General features: G+C 43.1%; 1 pseudogene; it reads left to right on the top strand.

The window, feature by feature from the left end:
• The first annotated feature begins 1,600 nt into the window (after positions 1-1,600).
• LOC121025817 (heat shock-related 70 kDa protein 2-like) lies at positions 1,601-2,696 on the top strand (annotated as a pseudogene).
• The last annotated feature ends 11,991 nt before the right edge of the window (positions 2,697-14,687 follow it).

Raw genomic sequence — 14,687 nt, 5'->3', positions numbered from 1 at the left:
ATATATATATATATATATATATATATATATATATATATATATATATACCACATCTTCTTTATCCATTCATGCATCGATGGACATTTGGACTCTTTCCACACTTTGGCTATTGTTGATAGTGCTGCTATAAACATGGGGGTGCATCTGTCCCTTTGAAACAGCACACCTGTATCCCGTGGATAAATACCTAGTAGTGCAATTGCTGGGTCGTAGGGTAGTTCCATTTTTAGTTTTTTGAGGAACCTCCATACTGTTTTCCAGAGTGGCTGTACCAGCTTGCATTCCCACCAGCAGTGCAAAAGAGATCCTCTTTCTCCATATCCTCGCCAACGTCTGTTGTTGCCTGAGTCATTAATGTTAGCCATTCTGACAGGTGTAAGGTGGTATCTCATTGTGGTTTTGAGTTGTATTTCCCTGACGGTGAGTGATGTGGAGCATTTTTCCATGTGTCGGTTGGCCATCTGGATGTCTTCTTTGGAGAAGTGTCTATTCATGTCTTTTGCCCATTTCTTCACTGGATTCTTTGTTTTCTGGGTGTTGAGTTTGAGAAGTTCTTTGTAGATTTTGCACACTAACCCTTTATCTGATATGTCATTTGCAAATATCTTCTCCCATTCTGTCGGTTGCCTTTTAGTTTTGCTGATTGTTTCCTTCACTGTGCAGAAGCTTTTTATTTTGATGAGGTCCCAGTAGTTCATTTTTTGCTTTTGTTTCCCTTGCCTCCAGAGACGTGTTGAGTAACAAGTTGCTGCATCCAAGATCAAAGAGGTTTTTGCCTGCTTTCTCCTCAAGGATTTTGATGGCTTCCTGTCTCACATTTAGGTTAAAAGGTCAGCATCAGTGCAGAGCCTGCTTGAGATTCTTCTCTCTCTCCCCCTCTCTCTCTGCCCCTCCCCCGTGCGCTCTCTCTCTCTCTTTCTCTCTCTCAGAATAAATAAATAAAAACTTTAAAAATAAAAAGATCAGCATGATGGTATTCATGGAAGATAGCAGCCCTATTTAATTGATCCTTTTATTTTCAGCATCGAACGCAGTATTTAGCAAATGTTAGATCTATAATTGATTTTTACTGAATGAATGCATGGATGGATGGATGAATGAATGATGCTGCTGAATAGGTCATGAGATCAGAGAAAGGAGAAATACTAGTGATAATGCTACCGTGGTGGTCTGAGCATGAAGTAATAAAACATTGAACTAGAGTGGTAGCAGTGTGGAAGGACACAAGCAAACAGGAAAAATGGACTGGACCTGGGAACAAATTAGATGTGGGCATGAGAGAAGCCACAAATGACCCCAAAGCTTTGAAGCCTTATTGATTGCCCCGATGGTTTGATACCATTCTCAGAATTCTGGAGGTCACCTTGTAGTTTGACATCTATTACCAAGTGCAGTGAAAGCCTGCAGACAATGGAGTACAAGTGGAACACGTTACCATCTGAATGAATTGCAAACCAAACCCGTTTATGTGTGAGTTTGACCCACATAAGGATTGAAATACGGTGAAGGAAAAGTAGTGGAGAACATAGAGGGTATAGGTCTCCTTTAAACTATTTTCTGCCTCGTTCCCCCCTTTGCTTTCTTTAATCAAGACCTGCCAATGGAGATTGAACTGGGTTCCACTTATTCACGTGTAGGGGTCTTCCAGCACAGAAAAGTAGAGATCATTGCCAATGACCAAGGCACGCGTACCAGTCCAAACTATGTGGCTTTCACAGAGTGATCACCTCATCAATGAGGTTGCTAAGAGCCAAGAGATGATGAACTTCGCTACCGTTTTTGATGCCAGTAGGCTGATTGGTCGTAAGTTTGGTGATGCCAGAGTTCAGTCGCAGTGAAGCACTGGCCTTTCCAAATGATTTGTGCAAAGGGAAAACCCAAAGTAATTGTAAAATATAAAGGAAAATATGCTTTTTCCCCAGAGGAGATCTCTTCCGTGGTTCTAAGCAAGATGAAAGAGTTTGCTGCAGCCTCCTTGGGTGGAAAAAAAAGCCAGAAAATACAGTAATTACTGTTCTAACCTACTTAAATGATTTACAGTGTCAGGCCACAAAGAATGCACGGACCATCACTGATCTTAATATCCTGGAAATCGTTAATGAGTCTACTGCATCAGCCATAGTTTATGGCCTGGATTTAAAAACAACGACAACAAAAAATGAAGCTTTAAAAGAGAGAAACATGCCGATCTTTGACTTAGGTAGTGGCACTTTGGCGTATCTATCCTAAACATCCAGGATGACCTCTTTGAAGGAAAATCCACAGCTGGTAACACCCACCTGGATGGGGAACTTTTTGATAGTTGTATGGTGAGCTACCTGATGGAAGAGGCCAAATGCAAGCACAGGAAGGATGTAACCTACCACAAGCAGGCAGTACGCTGCCTCCAGACTGCCTATGAGAAGGCACAATGTATCTTGGGTTTCTTTGCTCCTGCCAGGATTGAAATTGATTTATTCTATACGGACATGGGTTTCTACACTTCTGTTTCCTGAGCCCAGCTGAGTGCTGATGTCTTCTGTGGTGCCCTAAAGCTAGTAGAGGAGTCTCTGAAGGATGCCAAACTCGACAAGAGCCACGTTAATGAAACTGAGATAGTCAGTGATTCCACTTATACCCCAAAGTTTCAGAAAGTGCTTCCAATTTTCTTGAATGGAAAGGAGCTCAACAAAATCATCAGCCCTCATGAGGAGTAGCTGCACAGTGCGGAAGATCTCCTGCTCCTTGATGATGCCCCTTTTCTTTGGGCATCGAAACAACAAGGAGGTCATGGCATGTCTAAGAGAGACCCCACCCTTCCTACAAAGCAAACCCAGATGCTCACTGCTTCCTCTGCCACCCAGGCCACTGCTTAGTGACAGCGTAGGAGGGAGAAAGGGCTTTAACTAAAAGAAGTAAACTGCTTGGCAAGTTTTGCTCTCTGGGATCCTCTAGCCTCCTGGAGCATTCCTAAAATCCAGGTGACCTTTGACATAGACACCAGGATCAATCGCAATGTAACGGCTTCACACAAAAGTACCAGTAGGAAGAACAAAATCAACATTACTAACGACAAAGGCCGTCTCAGTAAAGATGATATCGATCAGATTCTAGAAAAGCAGGAAAATAGAGATTGGAAGATGAAGTTAATGGAGATCGGGTAACAGCCAGAAATACTATAGAAGCCTAAACTTGAGTGGCATGCAAACAGTTGAAAATAACACTCTGAGACTCGTGTTCAGTAGAGAAAATGAAAGGAAGGCTCTTGAAAGGTGTCGGGAAGCATTCAGCTGCCCCAAGTACCAGCACACGGCTGAAAGGGAAGAGTGTGAGTGTAACAGACTTTGAGAGTCTTCAGTCCGAGTGTCGTGAGGCTTTGCTGGGCAGTAGGATCTGGCGGCTGTGGGCTTCCGCAGCTGAGAGGAGCCTAGGTCTGGTGCTGATCAAGCGGACGAAACGGTCATTCTTTGGAATGAGTCTGTTCTCTGCCACCACTTGTGCAGTTTCTATTTCAGTATTTCATGCTTAGTTTGCATCCTCAGCGTGCATGAAAAAGGAAAGATTCAAAACCTAGTTTAACGATACAAATTTGTGAGTTTATTCAGCGTCGTAATACGAATGCTCCTACGTCTTGTGGGTTTACGATCTTCACATTTTTCAGCACCTGCAGTTTATGGATGGGGACTTGTTTGGAAACGATCACTTATGAAATATTTCAGCGCTTCCCTTTGGTAATAAGAAACGGGCTCTGTTACCATCCCACAGTCTCACCCCTTAAATAACAGTTACTAGTTGTGAGCAAGTGTTGTGGCTGCAAACCTGGATAAACATTTTATTCTACTCATCTATATACTACAATAGAATTTACTGCTTTCAGTCACATTTCTGTGTGTTTTTTAAAACGTCTTCATGACCCACTGATGTCTGCATCTCTCGATCTACAGAAAAATTACAGTCCTTCCCAGGTCCAAGTTGCCATCAGAGATTTTAACTCTTCTCATTGTATGTTGCTTAACGAGGTACCACGTGTTTTGCTGATTGTTCATGCCTTGACTTCTCAGCTACATATGTAAAAACATCCATTGATTTAAGAGGGAAAGACCTACTTCTTGATCTTCTTAAGCTCAACACGTTTTCCATGAAAATATGGTTGTAATTGTAGCTTATCGATGAGTCCTATGGCATTTGTGAGTCAAAGAAAAGGAAGATTTCTTTATGCATCACAATTATGGTACTGTGGTTTTACTGTCATTCTTCAGGGCTGGTGTGTATTTTGTTCACTTACAAAAGAGGAAGCATATTAAGGGGGGGAGAGACTGACATTAGGAACAGTTACAATAGAATTTAAAGGAAACAAAGACAAATATTCATTTTGGTTAGGTGAGATCTCTGACTTTCTTGAGTAGTTCAGGGCTTCCTTTCTTTCATGGATTTAGAATACTGAAGGCAGGTCGAAGCAGGTCAGTACCTGGCAATGAACCGAGTGTATAAACCAAGGACAGAAATCTCCTATTTAGGGTACACTGTGTTTTGTTTTTAAGTTTATTCATTTATTTTCAGAGAGAGAGAGAGAGAGAGAGAGAGAGAGCGCAAACACAAGCAGGGGAGGAGCAGAGGGAGAGGAAGAGAGAGAATCCCAAGTAGGCTCTGAGCTGTCAGCACAGAGCCCGATGTGGGGCTTGAACTCACAAACCGTGAGATCGTGACCTGAGCCAGAATCAAGAGTCAAGACACTGAACCCTCCTGTGCCACCCAGCCGCCCTGGGGTAATATGGACATTTTAACAGTGTTTGTTCTTCCAGTGCATGAACGTGGAACGTCTTATCACGTCTTTGCGTCATCTTCAATTTCTTTCGCCAGTGTTTGATAGTTTGCAGGGGACAGGTCTGTCACCTCTTTGGCTGAGTTTTACTTCTTTACCGATTTGGATGCCTAGACTCAGTTTTCTGGTATCTTAATTATACATGTTCATTTAGAGTATTGAATGAACCACATCAGTCTCTGAATGAGATCAGTTCCCAACAGCTCAATTATCAAACCATTATTGGACATGGTACATTTCAAATACCTGAATTAAAGCACTGTGTTGACCCACAGGAACCCACATTTCAGTGAAGCAGTGAGGTCAAAAGGAGAGAGCTGAACACGTGAAGGTTCAAGATGATCCAGAGCAGCTGAGGGTATCATACTGGCTTAAAAAAATTTTTTTAATGTTTATTTATATTTGAGAGAGAGAGACAGAGTGCGAGTGGGGGAGGGGCAGAGAGAAAGGGAGACACAGAATCCGAAGCGGGCTCCAGGCTCCGAGCTGTCAGCACACAGCCCGAGGTGGGACTCGAACTCACAAATGGTGAGATCTTGACCTGAGCCGTAGTCAGACGCTTAACTGACCGAGCCAGCCAGGCGTCCCTCGTATCGGCTTTAGAGCAGCCGGATGAGGGGAACACGGCAGACCTCGCGGAAGACCTGCCAATAGGAGTTCTGCTTCACGAACAGCAGTTACCTTTCTCCTTTCCGAGGTTGGGAATGGGATGGGTACTTTTAGGGCCTTAAAACTGGGTATTTCAGGAAGAGAAGGTTGTGAGAAGTGGTAGGTCAGGGGCCAAATGATTGTGGAGGAGGAGTGGATAAATACCACAGGGCAAAATTAAGGTCGAATTTCTCAAGATCATGCAAACAGCAACTAGGGAGCTTCCATGAAAGGAACGGCCAGGCCAGGCGAGGCTTGAGTTCGATGACCTGGCCAAATGTAGACGAAGCCCACTGAAAATTAGGGAACGGGTAACACCACGAGCCAGAGGAAGTGCTGTATGACTTTACTCGCATTGCCATAACAAAGTACCATAGACGGCATGGCCTAAACAACAGAAGTGCATTTTCTCACGACTCTGGAAGTTAGAAGTCTGAAATCAAGGTGTTGGCAGACTTATTTTTTGTCCTGAGAGCTATGAAGGAAGGATCTGTACCAGGCCTCTCTCCTTGGCTTATGGATGATCTTCTCCTTATGTCTTTACGTGGTCTTCCTTCTGAAAGTGTCTGTGTTCTAGTCTCTTCTCTATAAGGACACCAGCCATATTGGATTGGCACCCACCCTAATGACTTCATTTTAACTTCATTCCATTAAGATCCTATGTCCAGATATGGTCCCATCCTGAGGTAATGGGGGTTAGGACTTTATCAGATGGACTGTGGGGGAAGACACAGTTATAACAGATGCCTTGTTATAAGCTCTTCTGTACGTGACTGCTGGGTTCTGAGCCAGATGAAACAGCTGAACAAGACAGCCCTCGGTCTTAGAATGCTCACTATCTATTGCGATAGGTGTTTGGGTGTTTATTCTTCCTTGACCTCTGTATAAAGGTTCACAGAACTTGACAATTGGAGCGAGGATTTGGAGAGAGTGTAAGGAACAACGACGTGGGTGAGAGAAGGTGCAGAATTTCGACACCATCAGTGGTAGAATCATACAAGCCTAAGAAATATTATATGGAGATATCTCAAATATAAATGTAGCTATATAATTTGCATCACTTTCAGTGAAAACTCCTTTGTTTTGGTTTTGTTTTTGTAAAAACATTCAGACACACTGCCTCGATGACAGCTTCTTGTGGGGACATGAAATATAAACAAAACTATAGTTTTTCTAAATTTTGTTCAAGAGGCAGGAATGAATAACTTCTGGGGTGTTCCATAGAATAAGGCCTGAAACAGTATTTTGGAGCTATTGACAGTTATTTTTGTATTGGGAGAAAAAGATATTATGTGGGACATAATAGTTGCTCAATAAAATAGCTTGTTGACTAATAAATTCTGGGACTTAATAGCCTTTAAAATCAAAATTATAGGGGCGCCTGGGTGGCGCAGTCGGTTAAGCGTCCGACTTCAGCCAGGTCACGATCTCGCGGTCCGTGAGTTCGAGCCCCGCGTCGGGCTCTGGGCTGATGGCTCAGAGCCTGGAGCCTGTTTCCGATTCTGTGTCTCCCTCTCTCTCTGCCCCTCCCCCGTTCATGCTCTGTCTCTCTCTGTCCCAAAAATAAATAAACGTTGAAAAAAAAATAAATAAAATCAAAATTATATACTCCTGGTAGATTTCCAATGGTATTACATTGAAAGCCTAAAGGCCAGTACTTACAAAAGATCATTAGATTTAGTTAATCAAACATAGATTATGTTTTCTAAGATAAATTATGTCTGCATACTTAATACATGCTTTCATATAGCAATATAATGCTGATTTATCTCTCTCACACTCATAAAATCGGTGCGTCAACTAAGGGCCACGCGGAATTGTTTTCACTGTTCTGTCCCTCTGTTGGCGTCTTGTAACAAAAGATTCAGCAAACACAGTAGACATTAAAACGTTTAAAACCTGGCTCAGTGATGCCTTCAGACCCTTCCAGTAATTACCCCTGAGCTTCCTCTGTTTGTACTTTGTGACTTGCTTCAAATAAATCAAAGTGAGTCCTAAAGGAGAAGAACTGTTTTTAGCATTAAGGCCAATTCTTCAGGCAAAGAATTTGGGGTCGAGCCTTTTTCTTGTGACTCGCCTGTGGCCTGTTTATATTTTGGGGATGCTCATCCTCCCTGCTTAGTCATTTCCCCCCTACACTCTGTGGGCTGACGGCTGCGGTGTAATTACCCTGACACGGTTTCAGGAAAACCCAGAGAATCAAAACAACGGTGTCGATATCATTGTTGGTTTTACCTCATAAACGTGCTGTTCATTGAGCTCCTGGTTTAATAAAGAACACTGAGCCCTTTCCAGTTCTTGCAAGTTGGGAGCCAGTTCCATCAGGAGGTACCAAAGGGGCCTTGTCAAGAGTCAAGAATATTTGAGAAGAAGAGACATACCATGAGAGAAGACGTTTTACAGTAACATGCAAACAGAAGCAGGTCACTTGTAGGCATTCAGCATGTAAACCTTAGGGAAGCGAGAGGATGGAGGGGAGTTGGTGACTGGGCTCAGCTGATCCCATTCAGAGATTCTGTCTTAGCCTATTTGCTCTGATCCCGAGGAAGCCATGTATACAGCACATCCTTCTATAGATAGCACTGTGTGCCAAGCACTACTTTTACACACACACACACACACACACACACACACACACACACCAATTTGATCCTTATTTTTTTAATGGTTCTTTATTTTTGAGAGAGAGAGACAGAGAGAGTGAACACAAGCGGGGGAGGGGCAGAGAGAGAGGGAGAATCCGAAGCAGGCTCCAGGCTCCGAGCTGCCCGGCACGGGGCTCGAACTCAGGAACCGTGAGGTCATAACCTGAGCCAAAGTCGGAGGCTTCACTGACTGAGCCACCCAGGTGCCCCAAGACTGGCAATTGTAAAAGTGACTCATGTTGAATATTATTTCCATATCAAGAGTTGACTTCCTTTCCCATTTCTTAAGTACTGATTCATTTCCATCTATTGTGTAAAATAATAAAAAAAAATAAAACGTAACATTTCCACTTCACTGTCCTTAGAAATGGCTGTAAAATCTTATGGTTGGTTATATTTCAAGACCTTCCCTTAAATTCTGGGAATGCAGCCTTTCACAGCCCATATTACAGCGTTAAGGCCTACCTTACTTACAGATATTGAGTAGAAAATTGATCTTACCAAACTATTTGACTGTATGTCCCTATGCTCTTTCTGGGTTTTAATGATTTTAATCCCAGTAGAGTTATTAACATACCGTGTTATATTAGTTTCAGGGGTTCAATATAATGATTCAAAATTCTATACATTCGTCAGTGCCTCATCAGGATAAGTACACTCTTTAGTCCCCATCACCCATGTCCCCCATCCCTCCACCCACCTCCCCTCCGGGAGCCACCAGTTCTCTGTACTTAAGAGTGTGTTGGGGCACCTGGTGGCTTACTCGGTTAAGTGACTGACTCTTGATTTCTGCTCAGGTCATGATCTCACAGTTTGTGAGATCGAGCCCCACGTCCGGCTCTGTGCTGACGGCATGGAACCTGCCTGGGATTCTCCCTCTCTCTCTGCCCCTCCCCCTCCCCTGCTCATGCTCTGTCTCTCTCAAAATAAATAAATAAATATTAAAAAAAAAAAGAGAGTGTATTTCTTGGTTTGTGTCTTCCTCTCTCTTTCTCTTTTTTTTCCTGTGCTTGTTTTTGTTCTTAAGATTCCATATATGGGGGCACCTGGGTGGCTCAGTGGTTGAGCGTCCAACTCTTGGCTTTGGCTCCGGTCACGGTCTCATGGTTTGGGAATTCAAGCCCTGCATTGTGGGGGGGGGGGGTCTCTTTCCTTGGTATTCTCTCACTGTCAAAATAATAAACTTAAAATAATTCCACATATGAGTGAAATCAGACAGTCTTTGTCTTTCACTGACTTATTCCATTTACCATTATATACGCGACATCCATTCATATTGTTGAATGTTCTATCAGCTGATGCTTGGGCTGCTGCCATAGGTTGGCTATCGTAAATAATGCTACGATAAACAGAGGGGTGTTTTCTTTTTGAATTCGTGTTTTTGTATTCTTTGGGTAAATACCTAGTAGTGCAATTGCTGGGTCGTAGCGTAGTTCTATTTTTCATTTTTTGAGGAACCTCCCTACTGTTTTCCACAGCGCCTGCACCAGTTTGCATTCCCACTAACAGCGTTTCTCCACATCCTCACCAACACCTGTTGTTTCTTGTGTTACTGATTTTAGCCATTCAGACAGATGTGAGGTGATACCTCATTGTGGTTTTGATTTGCATTTCTCTGATGGTGAGTGATGTTGAATATCTTCTCATGTGTCTGTTGGCCATCTGTATATCTTCTCTGGAGAAAAGTCTGTTGATGTCTTCTGTCCATTTTTTAATTGAATTGTTTGTGCATTTTTTTGGTGTTGAGATGTAGAAGTTCTTTATATATTTTGGGTACCAACCCTCTATTAGATATTTCTTTTCAAAGTATCTGCTCCCATTCAGTAGGTTGCATTTTAGTTTTGTTGATCAGTTCCTTTGCTGTGCAGAAGCTTTTTTATTTTGATGTAGTCCCAATGGTTTATTTTTGCTTTTGTTTCCCTTGCCTCAGGAGACTTATGGAGAAAAATGTTGTTATGGCTGATGTCAGAGAAATTATTGTCTGTGCTCTCTTCTAGGATTTTTATGGTTTCAGGTCTCACATTTAGGTCCTTGATATATCTTGAGTTTATTTTTGTGTATGGCGTAAGAGAGTGGTCCAGGCTGATTCTTTAGCGTGAAGCTGTCCAGTTTTCCCAACACCATTTGTTGAAGAGACTTTTTTTCGTTGCATATTCCTTCTTTCTTTGTTGAAGATTAATCGACCATGTAACCATTGGTCTATTTCTGGGCTCTCCATTCTGTTCTGTTGATCTATGGGTCCTGTTTTGTGCCAGTATCATTACCGTTTTTATTACTGCAGCTTTGTAGTGTATCTTGAAATCTGGAATTGCAATACCTCCAGTTTTGTTCTTCTTTGATTGCTTTGGCTCTTCGAGGCCTTTTATGATTTCATGCAAATTTTAGGATTGGCTCCCGTTCTGTGGAAAATGATGTTGGTAGGGATTGCGCTAAATTTGTAGATTGCTGTGGGTACTGTGGACATTTTAATAATATTTGTTCTTCCAGTCCGTGAGCATGGAATGTCTTTCCATTTATTTCTGTCATCTTCACTTTCTTTGATCAACATTGTATAGTTTTCAGAGTACAGGTCTTTCACTTCCTTTGTTAAGTTTATTCCTATGTATATTATTATTTTTGGTGCAGTTGTAAATGGGATTCCTTAAAAATTTTCTTTTCTGCTACTTATTATTAGTCTATAGAAGCGCAATGGACTTCTGTATATTGATTTTGTATCCTGTGACCTTACTGAATTCCTTGGTGTTATGGTAGTTTACTGGCGGAGTCTCGAGGGTTCTCTCTATGTAGTATCATGTCATCTGCAAATAGTGAAAGTTTTACTTCCTCCTTACCAATTTAGATGCCTGTTATGTTTTCTTCTTGTCTGGTTTCTGTGGCTAGGGCTTCCAGTAATGTATTGAATAAAAGTGATGAGAGTGGACATCCTTGTCTTGTTCCTGATATTATGGGTAAAGCTCTCAGTTCTTTACCATTGAGTATGATGTTAGTTGTGGGTTTTTCATATATGGCCTTTATTCTGTTGAAGTATGTTCCCTCTAAACCTACTTTGTTGAGGATTTTTGTCATGAATGTTGTACTTTGTGAAATGCATTTTCTGCACTATTGAAATAATCCCGTGGTTTTTATCCTGTGTCTTGTTGATGGAATGTATTATGTTGAATGATTTATAAATATTGACCCATCTTTGCATCCCAGGAATAAATCCCATTTGATCGTGGTGAATGATTTTTTTTAATTTATTTTGAGAGAGACAGTGGCAGCACAAACAGAGGAGGGGCAGAGAGAGAGAGAGAGAGAGAGAGAGAGAGAGAGAGAGAATCCCAAGCAGGCTCCACACTGTCAGTTTAGAGCCTGATGTGGGGCTTGAACTCACCAGTGGTGAGATCATGACCTGAGCTGAAACCAAGAGTCAGACGCTTAACTGACTGAGCCACCCAGGCGCCCAGTGAATGATTTTTTTTAATGTATTGTTGGATTCATTTTCTTGAAGATTGTTGAGGATTTTTGCATCACTGTTCATTAGAGTCATTAGCGTATAGTTCTCTCTCTTTTTTTTTTTTGTAGTGTCTTTTTCTGGTTTTGGTATCAGGGTAATGCTGGCCTCATAGAATGAATTTGGAAGCTTTCCTTTCTGTTCTGTTTTTTGGAATTGTTTGACAGGAATAAGTATTAACTCTTTTTTAAATGTTTGGTATAATTCATCTGTAAAGCTGTCTGGAATTGGACTTTTGTTTTTTGGGAGTTTTTTTTTTTTATTACTAATTCTATTTCATTGCTGGTAATTGGTCTGTTCAAATACTCCATTTCTCCCTGACTCAGATTTATAATCAAGTTATATGTTACATGTTTCTAGTGTATATGTTTCTTGGTTGTTGTCCAATATATTGGCATATAATTTTTCATACGATTCTCTTATAATTCTTTGTATTACTGTGGTGTCAGTTGTTACTTTTCTCCGTTGCAGATTTTGTTTATTTGAGTCTTTTCTCTCTCTCTCTCTCTCTCTGTTTTTTTTTTTTTTTTTTTTTTTTTTTTGATGAGTCCAGCTAAAGGTTCATCAGCTTTGTTGACTTTTTCAAAACCATCTCCTGGTTTCATTGGTCTGTTTTATTTTATTTTTCAGTGTCAATTTCATTCACTTCTGTGTTAATCTTTATTATTTCCTCCTTTCTACTGGTTTGGATTTTATTTGTTGTTCTGTCTCTAGCTCCTTTAGCTATAAGGTTAGGCTGTTTATTTGAAATTTTTCTTGCTTGTTGAGGTAGACCTGTATTGCTCTCTACTTCCCTCTTCAAGTAGTGGCCTCGTGGGGAAGAGTGCCTCTCGTGCCCTGTAATGCAGTATCACCTGTTCACCAGAACCTGGTGCTCTAGTGGTGCCTTCTGTATGTATTGCCTGTGCCTTCCTACTGTGGCTGTCCTGTGTTTGCCTCCAGTCCAGTTGTTGGCGGTGGCTCTCTTTGTGTGCTGTGGGCAGAATTCGGTCCCTGTGTTGTTAGTGGGTGCGTGTGCGGCCGCCTTGGGTCTGTGTCGAGTGAGACCAGCTGTTGGGTAGAGATGGAGTAGCCCCGAATTGTAGGGTGCTCCCCCTGTGTTCTGCCCTGAGAAGCTTTGGTTGGCCTTGCCTTCAGACCAGATGTCTGACCCCAGCCCCCCACTGGGTGCTCAGCCAGACTTGTGTGCATGGGAATCTTCCCGTCTCCCCAGCGTAGGAGTTACCTCGGAGCGGGCCGGCCCTGTCAGGGCTGCTCGCACACCACCAGGCTTGTGGCCCTGCTTTGGATGGGCTCCGGCCAAGAGCCTGTTGGAGGGGGCGGGTCCGCAGGAGAGTGTGGGGGTAGGGTATGCTGTTAGCAAGTTAGGTGGAGAGTGTTCATGCTCTGCTGGTTCCCGCAGGTGTCCGTGTGTCCAGGCTAGGGGGTAGGGGAGGGTAATGGCCCCCGTCAGCTCCTTTGTTCCTCGAGAAGTCCCCTAAAGATCCCTGCCCCTCCAGCACACACTCAGATTAGTGAATAAATCTCCCTCCCATACATCCCACCCGGTTTTCAAACTGCTACATCTGTGCTGTATCTCTGTGGGGCTGCTTGTTGTGCTTTTCTTTTTAAAGGGTGGGAACTCTGTTTTCTCTCACCCTCCTGTCTCTCCCACAGCCCAGCATGCTGAGGTAAAATTTCTCGCTTATTTATTTTCAGAGAAAGAGAGAGCAAGCACGAACAGGGGAAGGGCAGAGAGAGAGAGAGAGAGGGAGAGAATCCCAAGCAGGCTCCACACTCAGCGAGGAGCCTGCCGTGGGGCTCAATCTCATGATGGTGAGATCAGGACCTGAGCCAATGCCAAGAGTCGAACGCTTAACTGACGGAGCCACCCAGGGGCCCCAGTCTCTGATTTTTAAAGTTTCAGGCTTTAAGGGACGCCTGGGTGGCTTAGTCAGTTGAGCGTCCAACTTTGGCCCAGGTCATGATCTCACAGTCTGTGGGTTTGAGCCCCGCCTCGGGCTGTGTGCTGACAGCTCAGAGCCTGGAGCCTGCTTCGGATTCTGTGTCTCCCTCTCTCTCTGCCCCTCCCCTGCTCATGCTGTGTCTCTCTTTCTCTCTCTCTCTCTCTCTGTCTGTCTCTCTCTCAGACAAACATTAAAGTTTCAGGTTTTAAGCCCTGCCGTTTGCATAAAGTTAGTCCCCTCTGGTTTTCAAAGGCAAATGTCAGGGGGATTCGTCTTCCCCATGCAGGTTCGTGTACCTGCGGTGCTTGGTATGAGGGTCTGTTTCTGTACCCTCTCTGCAGCCATGGCATCCCTCCCTCTTGTGGACAGTCCCATGGGTCCGTTTAGCTTCTGACGGCATCTCTGCCCTTCCTCCCCTCTTCGATGAGGCCTCTTCTCTATATTTAGCTGTGGAGAGTCTGCTCCGCCAGTGTTTGGGTCATTTTCTGGGTTATTTACACTGATGTGGGTGTTATCGTGTATCCATGGGACAAGGTGAGTTAGTTTAGCATCTTCCCACTCTGCCATCTTCCCTGGAAGGCCACGTCCCTGTTGTCTTCCTGTGTATCTCAGGGTGTGTGGTATTTCTAAATGTGGTATTTCTAAATTCCATTTCTAAATGGAATAAATGGTATTCCAATCAGAATGACTACTATGGCACAGTTTTAAGACAAAGAAGGAAAAACATTCTGTAAGGTCTTCTTCTCGCAGTTCATTGAGAGCAGTGGCCTCTGTGAGAAAGCATGCTGAAGTAGAGAATGGTGTTCAAAGGACTTAGTCCATATCTTAGCCCTTCCATTATAAGGATGTTTGACTTAATGCTCTGGACCACTTAGCATCTTGCAGCCATACAGAACTTACCTATAAAAGGTAGGTTTTGGAATAGTTTTCCCAACTAATAAGTTGCATCAGTTAAACTAGTGAAACTAAAATCTGATATTGGCAAAATTGTGCTGAAACACGTATATATTACTGATGATGTTAAAATTGACCCGTTTGGGGGCACCTGGGTGGCTCAGTCGGTTGAGCGTCCGACTCCAGCTCAGGTCATGACCTCACTGTTCGTGAGTTCGAGCCCCACATCGGGCTCTCTGCTGTCACTGCAGAGTCCACAT

This window comes from Herpailurus yagouaroundi, unplaced genomic scaffold (assembly GCF_014898765.1).
Source record: "Herpailurus yagouaroundi ecotype Mexico unplaced genomic scaffold, PumYag 67702, whole genome shotgun sequence".
NCBI lineage: Eukaryota > Metazoa > Chordata > Mammalia > Carnivora > Felidae > Herpailurus > Herpailurus yagouaroundi.
This window is presented reverse-complemented; position numbering and strand designations above follow the sequence as displayed.